The sequence below is a fragment of the Alosa pseudoharengus genome, unplaced genomic scaffold (genome assembly GCF_046254945.1).
Source record: "Alosa pseudoharengus isolate Yale_2024_CS ecotype anadromous, Long Island Sound unplaced genomic scaffold, YU_APseudo_1.1 YU_APseudo_1.1_scf_22, whole genome shotgun sequence".
Taxonomy (NCBI): Eukaryota; Metazoa; Chordata; class Actinopteri; order Clupeiformes; family Clupeidae; genus Alosa; species Alosa pseudoharengus.
In genome coordinates this window covers 33,693,914-33,707,050 of record NW_027468680.1, presented here as the reverse complement: position 1 = coordinate 33,707,050, position 13,137 = coordinate 33,693,914, and the positions used below count along the sequence as shown (strand labels likewise).

At 41.6% G+C, this 13,137-nt stretch overlaps 1 long non-coding RNA gene across 1 annotated transcript; it reads left to right on the top strand.

Moving 5' to 3' along the window:
• The first annotated feature begins 209 nt into the window (after positions 1 to 209).
• On the top strand, positions 210 to 2,486 carry LOC143139467 (uncharacterized). The gene is made up of 3 exons (XR_012990428.1): positions 210 to 496; positions 885 to 1,135; positions 2,019 to 2,486. It is a non-coding gene; the product is annotated as an uncharacterized LOC143139467 (long non-coding RNA).
• Positions 2,487 to 13,137: the final 10,651 nt, after the last annotated feature.

Sequence of the window (13,137 nt, the reverse complement as noted above, 5' to 3'; positions counted from 1 at the left end):
GGCTAAATGGGGGTGCTGGGTCCCCATGTTGAACACGAGTTCACGCACACTTTCCTGCAAACTTGTCCGACTTAGCAACAGTAACTATGGGACTGACAATGGGAGGAGGGGCTTGGGATCGGTCAATTGATATCAGTGGTTAATATAAGTGCCCTCTGTAAACAGCACAACAGGCAGACAGCAAACATTTAGAAACAGACACGCAATTGACCTTTCGCCTCAGAACGCGTACTGTCCAATCCTACGTTAGCAACGGTCGCCATCCAAGGAAGGTCTGTCAAACATTTTTTCGGTCATGCCTAAACGCTGCGCATACGGTACCTGCCACTCGGATACGAGATATCCAGAAAGATTGGAGGGTGGTGTCTGTTTTTTCCCCTTCCCCAAACCCAAAACCCAACATGAGAGATGCCTTAAGTGGATTAAACTATGTGGGAGACCGCATAGTCAGCTCAACCCAACGAAAATAAATAAAAATACCTACGTCTGCTCCAAGGTAAGTTGTTGATAGTACGAGCTAACTTGTCATCTCACTGTTTAGTTCATATAGTTCGACTAGATTTTATTATACATCGTTAAAAAGGTAATGTAGTTAGTATGTAATAACATTATATGCTAGCGTATGAAACCAGTGTTATGCTAGTGGGTGCCCAATGAACTAACGTAGCAGCTGTAACTGTAGCTAACTGCAGCAGACCAACAGTTAGCTATCTATCTATTCTGGTCTTGTCAAAACAATTAATTGATTGCACCATTTAACTTTTGCAGACAGCCTAGGATGTATCATTATAAATATGGCGAAACCATATATTTCTTGTTTTTAAAGAGCGGACATCTCTGTAACTCTTAGAAACAAGGACCAACGTGTTGTGTTATCATTGCAGCATTTCGTAAATGGGAGACCAACTCCGGATTATCCAAATCCCGTCGGCATAGCAACACCAGGCCAAACCAGAGACCTTGGAGGCTGCAGAAAGCCCCCAGCTAAACGGTAAGTATGTTAAAAAATACATAGAAATATGGCATTAAGAACATGTTATTTTGTTGTTATTTTTGCACAGATGGAAAAGTGATGGTCAGTCCTCCATCTCCCTCACTACTGATGAAGAAGAAGAGAACAATGCTAGTGACAAAGGTAAGTGATATTTATTGTTTGTGATATTTATTCCCCTCTAGTTGAGGTAGTAATTGAAAAAGAAAGAGTCAAGCTTGTTCTTCATTTGCTCCCATTTGGCCTCATCAAAGCATATCCGCTCCAGGTGGTAGTTTTGTACACACAGTACAAAGAAGTCACACCACTTCAAACCACTAATGCCAAGCTGGCCCATCACCTGGTAATAGTAGCAGTGGGACTCTTTTAGTTTGTACCTTCCATCTTCCAGCTTCGCAAGATAAGTTAAGGTTTCAAAGCTGTCTTTAGTAGGGCATTTTATCTCAAGAAGTCCATATTCTGGGCAGTTGCTCTGTCCTCCCTCTATTACTTTATAGTCTGGTGAAGCACCAAGGTGTGGGGCATGGGGATTTACAACAAACCCACAGGGTAACACAATATTGTTACTTAGTTTTGTGTATTCTGTTGCTGCTACACTCTCTAATTCCAAGCCCCTTCTCATAGCCTTGGTCTGCACTGCTGATTTGTGCTTAAGGCTTGTTGCAAGTTTTTCATAATCTGCTCTCCTAGAGCAGATTCTTTTAAAATCACTTGCTGTAAGACGCTGTGATCTAGCATCAAACCACAGAGTTGTTCTACTTTGAGGTTTGGTGTTGTATTCTAATAATTTACAAGCTGATAATGGCATTGTTAATTTGTTGTAGCGTTGCATGGCAATTTGACTCATTACTGTGGTGAAATGAGAGGGTTGGGGTGGTAAAGGGAAATCAGGAAATTCAGGTTGTTGGGCCGAAGATTCTCCAGCAGTAGGTATTTCTGTGTTAATAACAAGGGGAAGCTGTGAAAAAGAAAAGAAAAGTGATAAATATAATGAAATGGAAGTTGATGTATGTATTTGTCTTTCCAGAGAATCTTCAGAGTCCAGAGTCTGAACACCAGGATACCCTGGAACAACAAGAACAACTGGAGAGAGTGAAGAAGTTAGAGGAAGAGAATGAAAAGTTAAGGGAGAAATTGGTTTTAAAAGAAAAAGAGATTGTAAGGTTGACAGTACACGTACACACACTCCGAAACAAGATGGTAACACCTGAACTGCTACAAGACAATCATAGCCCTAAAATGTTCCAATACAGCACTGGTTTTACATACGACCGCTTTAATCAGTTGTGCGCCCTATTTGGCATTCCAAAAGATCCTCTGTGCAGTCTACCGAAAAGTCCCATAGCATACATCAGAAAAGACAGAAGCACTGATGAGATGCCCATACGCAGCCAGCTGCTTTTTGTTTTAATGAAACTACGCAATAATGCAGATCTGCAAAACCTTTCCTTGTCCTTCAACCTTAGTGTACAAAGTGCTAGCAATATTTTCAATTCGTGGATCGATCCATTACATGTACAACATACTAGGTGAATTGCCCATTTGGCCCCATAGAAACATTATTGCACAGAACATGCCCACTAATTATAAGGAAGACTATCCAACAACATTTGCTCTATTAGACTGCACTGAATTAAAAATTGAACGCCCGACTTCTCTTGTTTTACAAAGCCAAAGTTATTCAAATTACAAAAGCACAAACACTTTAAAATCACTTATAGCGTGTGACCCCCGTGGCGCTGTGATGTTTACATCAACACTTTACACAGGCTCCGTGTCGGACAAGGAAATAGTTAAACAGTGTGGAATCATTCCACAGCTGGAAAGATTAATTGAGAAAGGGTACTTGCATAAGGGTGATGGTGTAATGGCAGACAAAGGATTTCTTATAGAGGATGAACTCAATTCAATAGGCATTCAGTTAAACATGCCACCCTTTGCAAAGTCCAAAATGCAGATGCCAGCTGGTGATGTTGTTGAAACAAAGCGTATAGCAAAGCATAGGGTGCATGTAGAGAGGGCTATTGCCAAAATAAAAAAGTTTAAAATAGTGTCACACAAAATTCCAAACACAAGACTGGGAAATATTAATCAGATTTGGTATGTGGTGAGTGTACTGTCCAATTTCCAGCCTCATATTTTGAGAAAGTAACAACTGTGAGTGTGATGTGTTGGTTGGCAATGTGATAAATAAGACTATGCTTATAGTATGTATATATGTATATATTCTCAATATAAGAACACATAATAAAACAAAAATTATAAACCTGGATACTGCATCTTTTTTTGTTATTTCTCTCACCTGGTGGCTTAGACCACATCCCAAGGCATATTTCTGGCCTTTCACTTCTAGCTGAGGTGCATCTTTATCTACAAGGTAGCTGATAGGTGCATCTGTAATTTCCCTCAGCAGATCGAATATTTCTGGCCCTAGCATTTTCCTAAAAAAAGTTCACATGTACATTAATACATTGTTTGTTTGTAAATACAAGTTTTTGACAATGTGCTGAAGAGAGAAACATCTTACTTCTTGTGTGTGTAGGTATTGACAATTGGTTTCCTTTTTCTTTGAATTTTGGCCTTGGCAACCACTAAATTTACTACAGGTGTGGCTGCTATTTTGGTCCCTCTTGGTTGATGCCATGTTTGTGGAACACTTGTTGAAGCTACCTCTTCTTGTTTCGCACGCCAGAGGTCCAGCGTGTATACCAGACCCACAACATGGGCACAGTAACCTGGCAAGCTAATATAGAAATCCTTAGTTTCGGTTAGCTACGTGTGGCCACACACACTGTAGTGTACTTTTTATTTATTCATTCGCTCGTATGTGACACTACATTGTTAGAACAGTAGCCGTTAGTCTAACTTGTAGCCTAACGGTATCATTAACGTAAGTACAAGCACAGGCCTAAGTCACTATGTAACAGATATCAAAGATAGCTATTCATTTAGCTGATGCTTTAAGTGAAAGCGACCAGCTGTACTTTTTTAAACTTACCCTGCAGTACACGAACATGACTGGTCCACAATAGTATTACTAGTATATTGTAAAAAAAGTTGGTGAGGCTTCTCGTTTTTACATTGGGACCGATAGGCTTTAGCTCGGATTGTATTACTATCCCCCTCGTTTGTAAACTCTAAATTGTGAATATAGCCCTCCACAGCGAACTGCAAACCCTTTTGCCTTGCTCTCGATGATATCAAAGATGTATTTCTCCAAAATATTTCGCTTAATTCTTCATTAAAATCCTCCATACTCGGTCTCCCCCCTTGTTGTCAATGGTTGTTTACGGCTACTTCCTGGTTAATTCCGCAATGTTTGACAGACGTAGCAACAGTATCTAAGGTCTTAGAACACTTGCGAAAGGTCAATTGGCTTCTTAAGAGATCGCGAGATCGCACGCCCCCACTCACGCACGCACGCAGGCTACCGGACAACGGTAAAATTAACGGAAGACCGCGTGACAGGGTTGGTCACCTCTTGAAGCAAGATTAGAACCTGCGACGCTGGCACAATGCAAGTGCTTTGCACACCGACGTCTAGTCCATTGTGCTACGTCAGCGCTGTTCGACGTAGTGCTGGGTGTTCTTTCCATTATGACATTCTCGTGACGTTGGCCATAGCGTTTGTAAGCCAAAGGCCCTCCTCGTAAAAAATGATTTTTTATTTCTCCGGCTGTTGCAATTGATATCAGTGGTTAATATAAGTGCCCTCTGTAAACAGCACAACAGGCAGACAGCAAACATTTAGAAACAGACACGCAATTGGCTTCTTAAGAGATCGCGAGATCGCACGCACGCACGCACCTACACACGCACGCACTCGCGATTGCACTGACTACGCTACCGGACATCGGTAAAATTAACGGGAAGGTCACCTCATGAAGCACGATCAGAATCTGTGACGCCGGCACAATGCTTCAAGTGCTTTAAACAGTGACGTCCAGTCCATTGTGCTACGGGAGCGCTGATTACTGTAGTTCTCGGTGTTCTATCCATTATGACAGTCTCGTGACGTTGGCCGTAGCGTTTGTAAGCCAAAGGCCCTCCTCGTAGAAAAATATTTTTTATTTCTCCGGCTGTTGCAATTGATATCAGTGGTTAATATAAGTGCCCTCTGTAAACAGCACAACAGGCAGACAGCAAACATTTAGAAACAGACACGCAATTGGATTCTTAAGAGATCGCGAGATCGCACACACGCACGCACCTACACACGCACGCACTCGCGATTGCACTGACTACGCTACCGGACATCGGTAAAATTAACGGGAAGGTCACGTCATGAAGCACGATCAGAACCTGCGACGCCGGCACAATGCTTCAAGTGCTTTAAACAGCGACGTCCAGTCCATTGTGCTACTGTAGCGCTGTTTGATGTAGTGCTGGGTGTTCTATCCATTATGACAGTCTCGTGACGTTGGCCGTAGCGTTTGTAAGCCAAAGGCCCTCCTCGTAGAAAAATATTTTTTATTTCTCCGGCTGTTGCAATTGATATCAGTGGTTAATATAAGTGCCCTCTGTAAACAGCACAACAGGCAGACAGCAAACATTTAGAAACAGACACGCAATTGGCTTCTTAAGAGATCGCGAGATCGCACGCACGCACGCACCTACACACGCACGCACTCGCGATTGCACTGACTACGCTACCGGACATCGGTAAAATTAACGGGAAGGTCACGTCATGAAGCACGATCAGAACCTGCGACGCCGGCACAATGCTTCAAGTGCTTTAAACAGTGACGTCCAGTCCATTGTGCTACGGGAGCGCTGATTACTGTAGTTCTCGGTGTTCTATCCATTATGACAGTCTCGTGACGTTGGCCATAGCGTTTGTAAGCCAAAGGCCCTCCTCGTAAAAAATGATTTTTTATTTCTCCGGCTGTTGCAATTGATATCAGTGGTTAATATAAGTGCCCTCTGTAAACAGCACAACAGGCAGACAGCAAACATTTAGAAACAGACACGCAATTGGCTTCTTAAGAGATCGCGAGATCGCACGCACGCACGCACCTACACACGCACGCACTCGCGATTGCACTGACTACGCTACCGGACATCGGTAAAATTAACGGGAAGGTCACGTCATGAAGCACGATCAGAACCTGCAGCCTGATCTCACCAAACGGCGTAGAATGACACGCCTATTTCTTATGTCATTTAGCGTGTTATTCATACGCCGTTTTGCGTTTTCGCGTGTCATTTCACGCCTTTTAGTCCCAATTGATTTGTGCCAGCAGAAAGGTAGCGTGTAATCTTACGCGCAATGGGGATTTTTTCCGGGCTTTTCCGGCAAAAACGAAGACCTACGAAGGTTGGTTGCTCTCAGAGCGCTGTTTTGATCAATGGAATTTGACAAAAGGGGGTCACACAAAAAACTGCTTTGCCACCTTTTAAAACAAATTGTAAAACAAATATAACTGAAATACTGCCAATTCTACTCCATTAACACCTGTAGAAAATTATTCAAACAGGTGAATAGCGTGTGATAGGCCTATAAACTTTCGTTTGCATTAAAGTTTAGTCCATCAGATTAATTTAGCTAGAATAGAATAAATGAGTAGCCTTACACTGACTGACTTTTCAAGTCGTTAGTGTGAGCCTATACAATCAATGATGTGATCGATTATACATGTCTTGTGTACAGTAGGCTACAATTCGCGCGGGAATGCCGTCATTGAGTGCAACAATTTTCATTCCGTTTGATCCGTCATCCCGGTAAGTCGCATTTATTTAGCCTACTCTTAGTCCAGTGTAAGCATGGGAAATATGACAAATTAGCATGACTAATGGCATGCTACCACCCACAACTCCACCTCTGAAGTGGGAGTGGTCAACTTTTTTTATGTTTTTCCTTCACAGTTTTTTGTGTGGGTGTCTCAGAGATCCCACCTTTAGAACAGTTGTCAGGGGCCTCAAGGCGGTGCTGTTCATCTTGGTCCCATCCCTCTAGCACCTAGCGTTACCGCGCCAGAAGAGAGAAACCTTGTACGTTTCGAACAGTTTATCTCCTTCCGGGAATAATCCACCGACACCAAACTGAGCCTGGCTTGTTTGTGATGTCCCGTTGTTCAACATATTCTGATTTCATACTGATCGGACCAACATAAGTGAGTTTTTTGGCTATAAATGTAAAAATAGCTAAACGTTAGCAATTCCCATAGGCGTGCATACATAGACCCTAGGTGGTGCTACAGCACTAGGAAGTTTGCCCTTTATCAACGAAAATGCCCTTTTGAAACTTTTTTTTTATTATTAATATTATTAAGATTTTACTGAGGTCGGTTTTGAAAGGATCTTTTGAAAACCTGAGCCATTAAAAACGACTGAAACAATGCCCCGAAATGAGCCACCTCCTTGCGCACGCACACCCGACCTATCTCTCTTCCTTTGTCACGTGAACTCGCGCGTCGCGCGCAGGGCACGTAAGCGTCTTCAGATAGCAGGCATGGTCGCTGACAGGCTGCTTCTCCCGTGCCCCATCAGCCAGGTAACATACAGATCAAGCAAAATCTTACAGTTTGCCCTCTAAGCCCAACATGTAATAATTTTGTTGTGCAGTAAAATGTCTCATTCAGCACCAAACAAGCATTTTTGCCGACTGGTCACCTGATAAAAGTTAGATGAAGCTAGATAAAGTTTTACGCTGTAGCCCAAATCAATGACAGATAACGTGACGACCACATACAAATCATTTCGGTAGATTTTGCAAATGTATGTGTTAAGAAGAACGTTTTCTGTTGTATATGTTTTGTTAGGCAACAATTCATTTGTGACAGAAGAAACGGGAAGTTCCCCATTACTGCCCATCTGCATTCATGTAATGTCAGTCAGTAGCCCACTATAACTCCTCGTACTGTTTGGTCTCTTTATTGTCTTACAGATCAAGTAAAGTCGTACAGTTTGCCCTCTAAGCCCAACGTGTAATCATTTTATTGTGCAGTAAAATGTCTCATACACATACAGCATCAAACAACTAAGCATTTTTAGCTGACTGGTCACCTGATAAAGTTTTACGCTGTAGCCCAAGTCAATGACGTGAGGACTACCACATAGGCTACAAATAATTTCGGTAGAGTTTGCAATTGCAAATCTATGTGTTAAGACGAACGTTTTCTGTTGTATAGGTTTTGTTAGGCAACATAAATTAACACATTTTGGTCTCTTTATTGTCTTAATTGTAGCCTATATTGATTTACTAATTGCAGCACAAGTCAAATTTCATTCAACATGTGCGTGTAATTTTTTTTTTATAATTAAGTATTTCACGTACGCTAAAAAGTGCCCCTCCCCCCCTCCTGAGCACCTGCCCCCCAAAATGTCTGTGCACGCCACTGGCAATTCCACTGCTTTGTTATTTTGCATAGCAACCACCATATGTACCCTAGCAACACCCAAGCAACCACCTTAATTACCCTAGCAATGCCCTAGCAACCATCTTAATTACCCTAGCAACCATCTTAATTACCCTAGCAACCACTTGTATAATGTCAAGCTAGCAACCACCACAGCAACCAACATGCTTACCCTAACAACCACCATAGCAACCGTGTTATTTTGCATAGCAACCACCATATCTACCCTAGCAACACCATAGCAACCATTCAAATTACCCTAGCAACAACCTAGCAACCACCACAATATGACCATAGTTGCCACCATAGCAACCACGGTATTTAGCATAGTAAACGCCATATGTACCCTAGCAACGCTATATATTTACTGACCTGACTAACATATGTGTATTTTTTGGCTAAAAATGGAAAAATGGCTAAAAGTTTAATAGTCAAAAAAGTATTTTTTGCAGACACAATGCTTTGCGTTACAGCTAGAGGGATGAAACTTTGCACGCTCCATGTGGGTCATGTGCAGAAGGTCTGACTTGAATTTCAGCCTTGTAGCTCCATGCTACCACCCACAACTCCACATCTGAAGTGGGAGTGGTCAACTTTTTTAATGTTTTTCCTTCACAATTTTTTTTGTGGGTGTCTCAGAGATCCCATTTTTGGAAGACTTGTCAGGGGCCTCAAGTCGGTGCCGTGTGTCTTGGTCCCATCCCTCTAGCACCTAGCGTTACCGCGCCAGAAGAGGGAAACCGTGTACGTTTCGAACCGTTTATCTCCTTCCGGGAATAATCCACCGACTCCAAACTGAGTCTGGCTTGTTTGTGATGTCCCGTTGTTCAACATGTTCTGATTTCATACTGATCGGATCAACATAAGTGTGTTTTTTGGCTAAAAATGTAAAAATGGCTAAATGTTAAATCGCCAAAAAAGTAGTTTTTGCTGGCACAATGCTTTGCGTTACAGCTAGAGAGATGACACTTTGCATGCTCCATGCGGGTCATGTTATGATATGGACCACCCTTGCCATTGTGGACTCCACTATTAAGGGACAGGTAATTCAACCACCTAAAGCATATATTTTCTAACAGTTTTGCCTTTACATCCTGCAGAAGTTCAAGAGGGATCTCTCGTATGCAGTGCTGCTCCTTTGCCTCATCAAGGTGAGACATGTGTAACCTACAGTATATTCCACCCTTATGTTTGCTTAATCTCATCCTGGCATATGGTTTTATTAAGCACTAAAAACTACCTGCACTCGTCACGTCACTCTGAACAGTGATGTCATCCTGGCATATGGTTTTATTAATCACACAGAAGGGAGGAATATAACTTATTATACTGTAGCTTAGATCACATCTCCACACTACAGGCGTTCAAAAAATATATCATTTAGGCTATCTACGGTAGGTATGGTTATGGTAGGTATGGTTATGGATATGGTTTGCATGGCTGAAACTGCTTTGCCTTTGAGTTGGAGCTCAAAACGTATCATATGTGTACCTTGTTCGTCAATATACAAAATAGTGCCATGTATAGATTTATGTCCTCCAATGGTTGCAGGAAAGTGGGATATGTCCTATTGTATGTTAAATCATACCTACAACTGACCAGCTTTCAGAAAATATATGGTTTGCATGGCTGAAACTGCTTTGCCTTTGAGTTGGAGCTCAAAACGTATCATATGTGTACCTCGTTCGCAAATATGCAAAATAGAGCCATGTATAGATTTATGTCCTCCAAAGTTTGCAGCATGGTGACACATGTCCTATTGTATGTTAAATTACACCTACAACTGATCGTATGATATGCAAAAGTCTGCAGGAAAGTAGGTCAGGCTTTCAGAATATATACAGTGGGACATGTCTCAATTCATGTTAAATGTTCATCATTTTCTTCATAATTAAAGGTTTGAAGAGACAGAGGACGGTGGTGCAAAAGAGAAGGAGGGCCAGCCGGGCCTTGTGGAGTTCAATCAGTGGCAGGTTTTTTTTTAGCCTGACAGTGTAGCTGAAATGTTAAAGTTGGTGACTTTTTGGAGAGCTAGACAGTAAAGATGTGCACCTGCTAATATTGGGTGCAGTGAAGAAAGAAAGGGAAGGAGGCTGCTTTTAAAAGAGAGGGAAAGTATAATCTTTTTTATATTGTTTTCAGATGAAGAATTGGTGCAGTGGTGAGGCTGGAGCACCCCTGGCTTTTGCCGTATGGGTTGATTTCAGCAGTGAGTCACCCACCTTAAATTTCACAGGTATATGTAATATTTATTCAACAACATTTCAATGATGAGATCTATCGAAGATGACATTCAATGGAAGAACAATTATTTTAGTATGGTCACAATCTGGCCCTGAGTTTTGATAAAAATTATATTGACATGGCACCACAAACCTAATTGATAATGGATTTTAAGGGGGGGGGTTTCGGTTACGGTTCATTTAGGGACAAAGTATCTTGAGGCCTTTTGGACCAATGACAGGAAGGCTGAGCTGCTGAACATGTACACTAATAGGGGTGTGTCAAGTGGTATGTATAAATGAAAGTGGTGTTAAGGTTTGTTTCTGTGTCAATCCTTTCTTGAAGTTCAGAAAAGGAACCTTAACATTTGTTTTTAATGACACTGAGCATACTGTCTTACAGATGCTTTGGGGGGAGAGGCCATACGTTGACCCTGATATCAGTGGCACACATTGCCGGATGGCAATTGGCCGTCTGATAAAAGAACATGGTATGACTGGCATTCTATGTTTTCAATTTCCTTATTTAAAGATCAAAATTAACACTTTGATGCATTGTTTGCCATTTTTTAAAGGAAAAGGTGAAGGGCGTAAAGCTTTCACTGCTGAAAAGCTGAGGCAGGTGGTACGCTCATACAATGCGTATTACAATCTCCAGGTATATATACAATTGTATGAACCTGTCTAAAACCTTTTGCATACCAGTGTGTTTTACAGACTAAAACAAATTTGTACATACATATCCCCCCTCAACCCCCACCCCACCCCATGAGGTAAAGACGCTGGGGCACAGCGCCTCTCACCCCCCCACCAGCCACCCCTCTCCCCCATGAGGCAAGGACACCCGGGCACAGCGCCCCTCACCCCCCCCCCCACAACCCACCCCCATGAGGCAAGGACGCTGGGCACCAGCAGCAGCCTCACTACCAGCAGCAGCATCACCACTACCAGCCTTTAATGCAGATTTCAATCTCCAGGTATATATGTACAATTGTATCAAGCTGTCTAAATTGCTGTAGTTTTGCTTCATTCCTTAAAAACACAGAAAATACTTAAAAAGAGAAGGATGAATGATTTCAAGTGCAACCATTGTGTTTAAAGACATTTGTACATACATATCTAACAACGATGCGCTTTTCCCTTAGTCAGAGAATGTGCAGCAGTTTGTTGAGGCACCACCAGCAACAGCAGCAGTACCAGCTGTGTCAGTGGCAGGAGCAGCACCAACAGCAGCACAAACACCATCAGCACCACAAACACAACCAGCAGCAGCGGCAGATTATAAAGGAGGATCACAATGAATATTATGTCATTTTCTTTAATGTGTCAACATCTTTTGGAAAAGTAAAGCATATCATCCTAAAGCAATCTCACTTTTCTTTGTTTGTTGATAAGCTACTTTTTTTTTTCATCGTAATTGATTCAATATCCAAGTGTGACAGTTTTGGTGTATCGTAAACAGAACAGGACAATTGGAAATAGTTAGCTACCTACAGAGTCTAAAAACAAGCAGATTAGCACTAGCAGATTTAGGCCTACTTCTTTCACAATGCAATAACATAAAAGCATTCATTCATTTACTCATTAGTCATTTCAGTTTGTATTATTACATTCATTATTATTGTTGTAATCTCACATGTACTATGACTACCATAATTAAAATTAGATAGATACATAGATAATGTGTCCTAATAGGCCTACAGTGAAAATACATAAATATAGCCAACTGTTCCAGCAAGGAGGAAGATGGGGTAGGCCTATGGATATCGGGCATGCATATCCACTCCTAGGCCTATTCTCCTACCCCTGTAGTAGCCAGCATTACATTTAAATCTCTCACTTTGGCCTATAGGACACTGACTGGATCTGCTCCTTGTTATTTTAATTCAGTGATCAAGATGTACTTCCCCAGCCGCTCACTGCTGTCTTCTGATTACCATTTGTTCTGTCGACTACTCATGAACGCTATTCAAGACTCTTCCTCAGTGGTTCCATGTGGGTGCAATAAGTTGCACAGTGCTCTCTGTTCCTGTGATAGTTTACAGTGTTTTTAAAAGGCGTCTAAAAGGCACGTTTGTTCAACATGCAGTCCATTAAGCAGTAAAGCACTATAACTTGTTATTATATAATTGATTGAATGGGCATTTGTTTATTAGCCTATTGCTATTGTCCTTATTACAGTCTGACCAACATCTTCATTTGTTCCCTGTTCAATTTAAGTGTTATATTGTTATCTATTTATATGTTGCTTTGAACAGCAAAGATAGGATAACGAGCCTCCTTATTCTTCAGTCAAGCAAGTAGCCTACGGGGCGTTGCCTAGCAACAAGGGTCAGAAGTAGGCTAGCCAACACGTTTTTCGATATTTTGTGGAATTATACTTATTTTCATTGAATTCCAATGTCGTGAGTCATGTACCAACTTGCTTTAACTATTTCTCTACATATACCCAGCAAAAGTCGTCTGTGCCAGTGTTTTGCATCCTAACAATAATTTGTTTATGTTTTAAACCGTTTTAATGAACTACAAATTCGGCGCCATTGTTATAAAGCAGCGTTGAAATGAA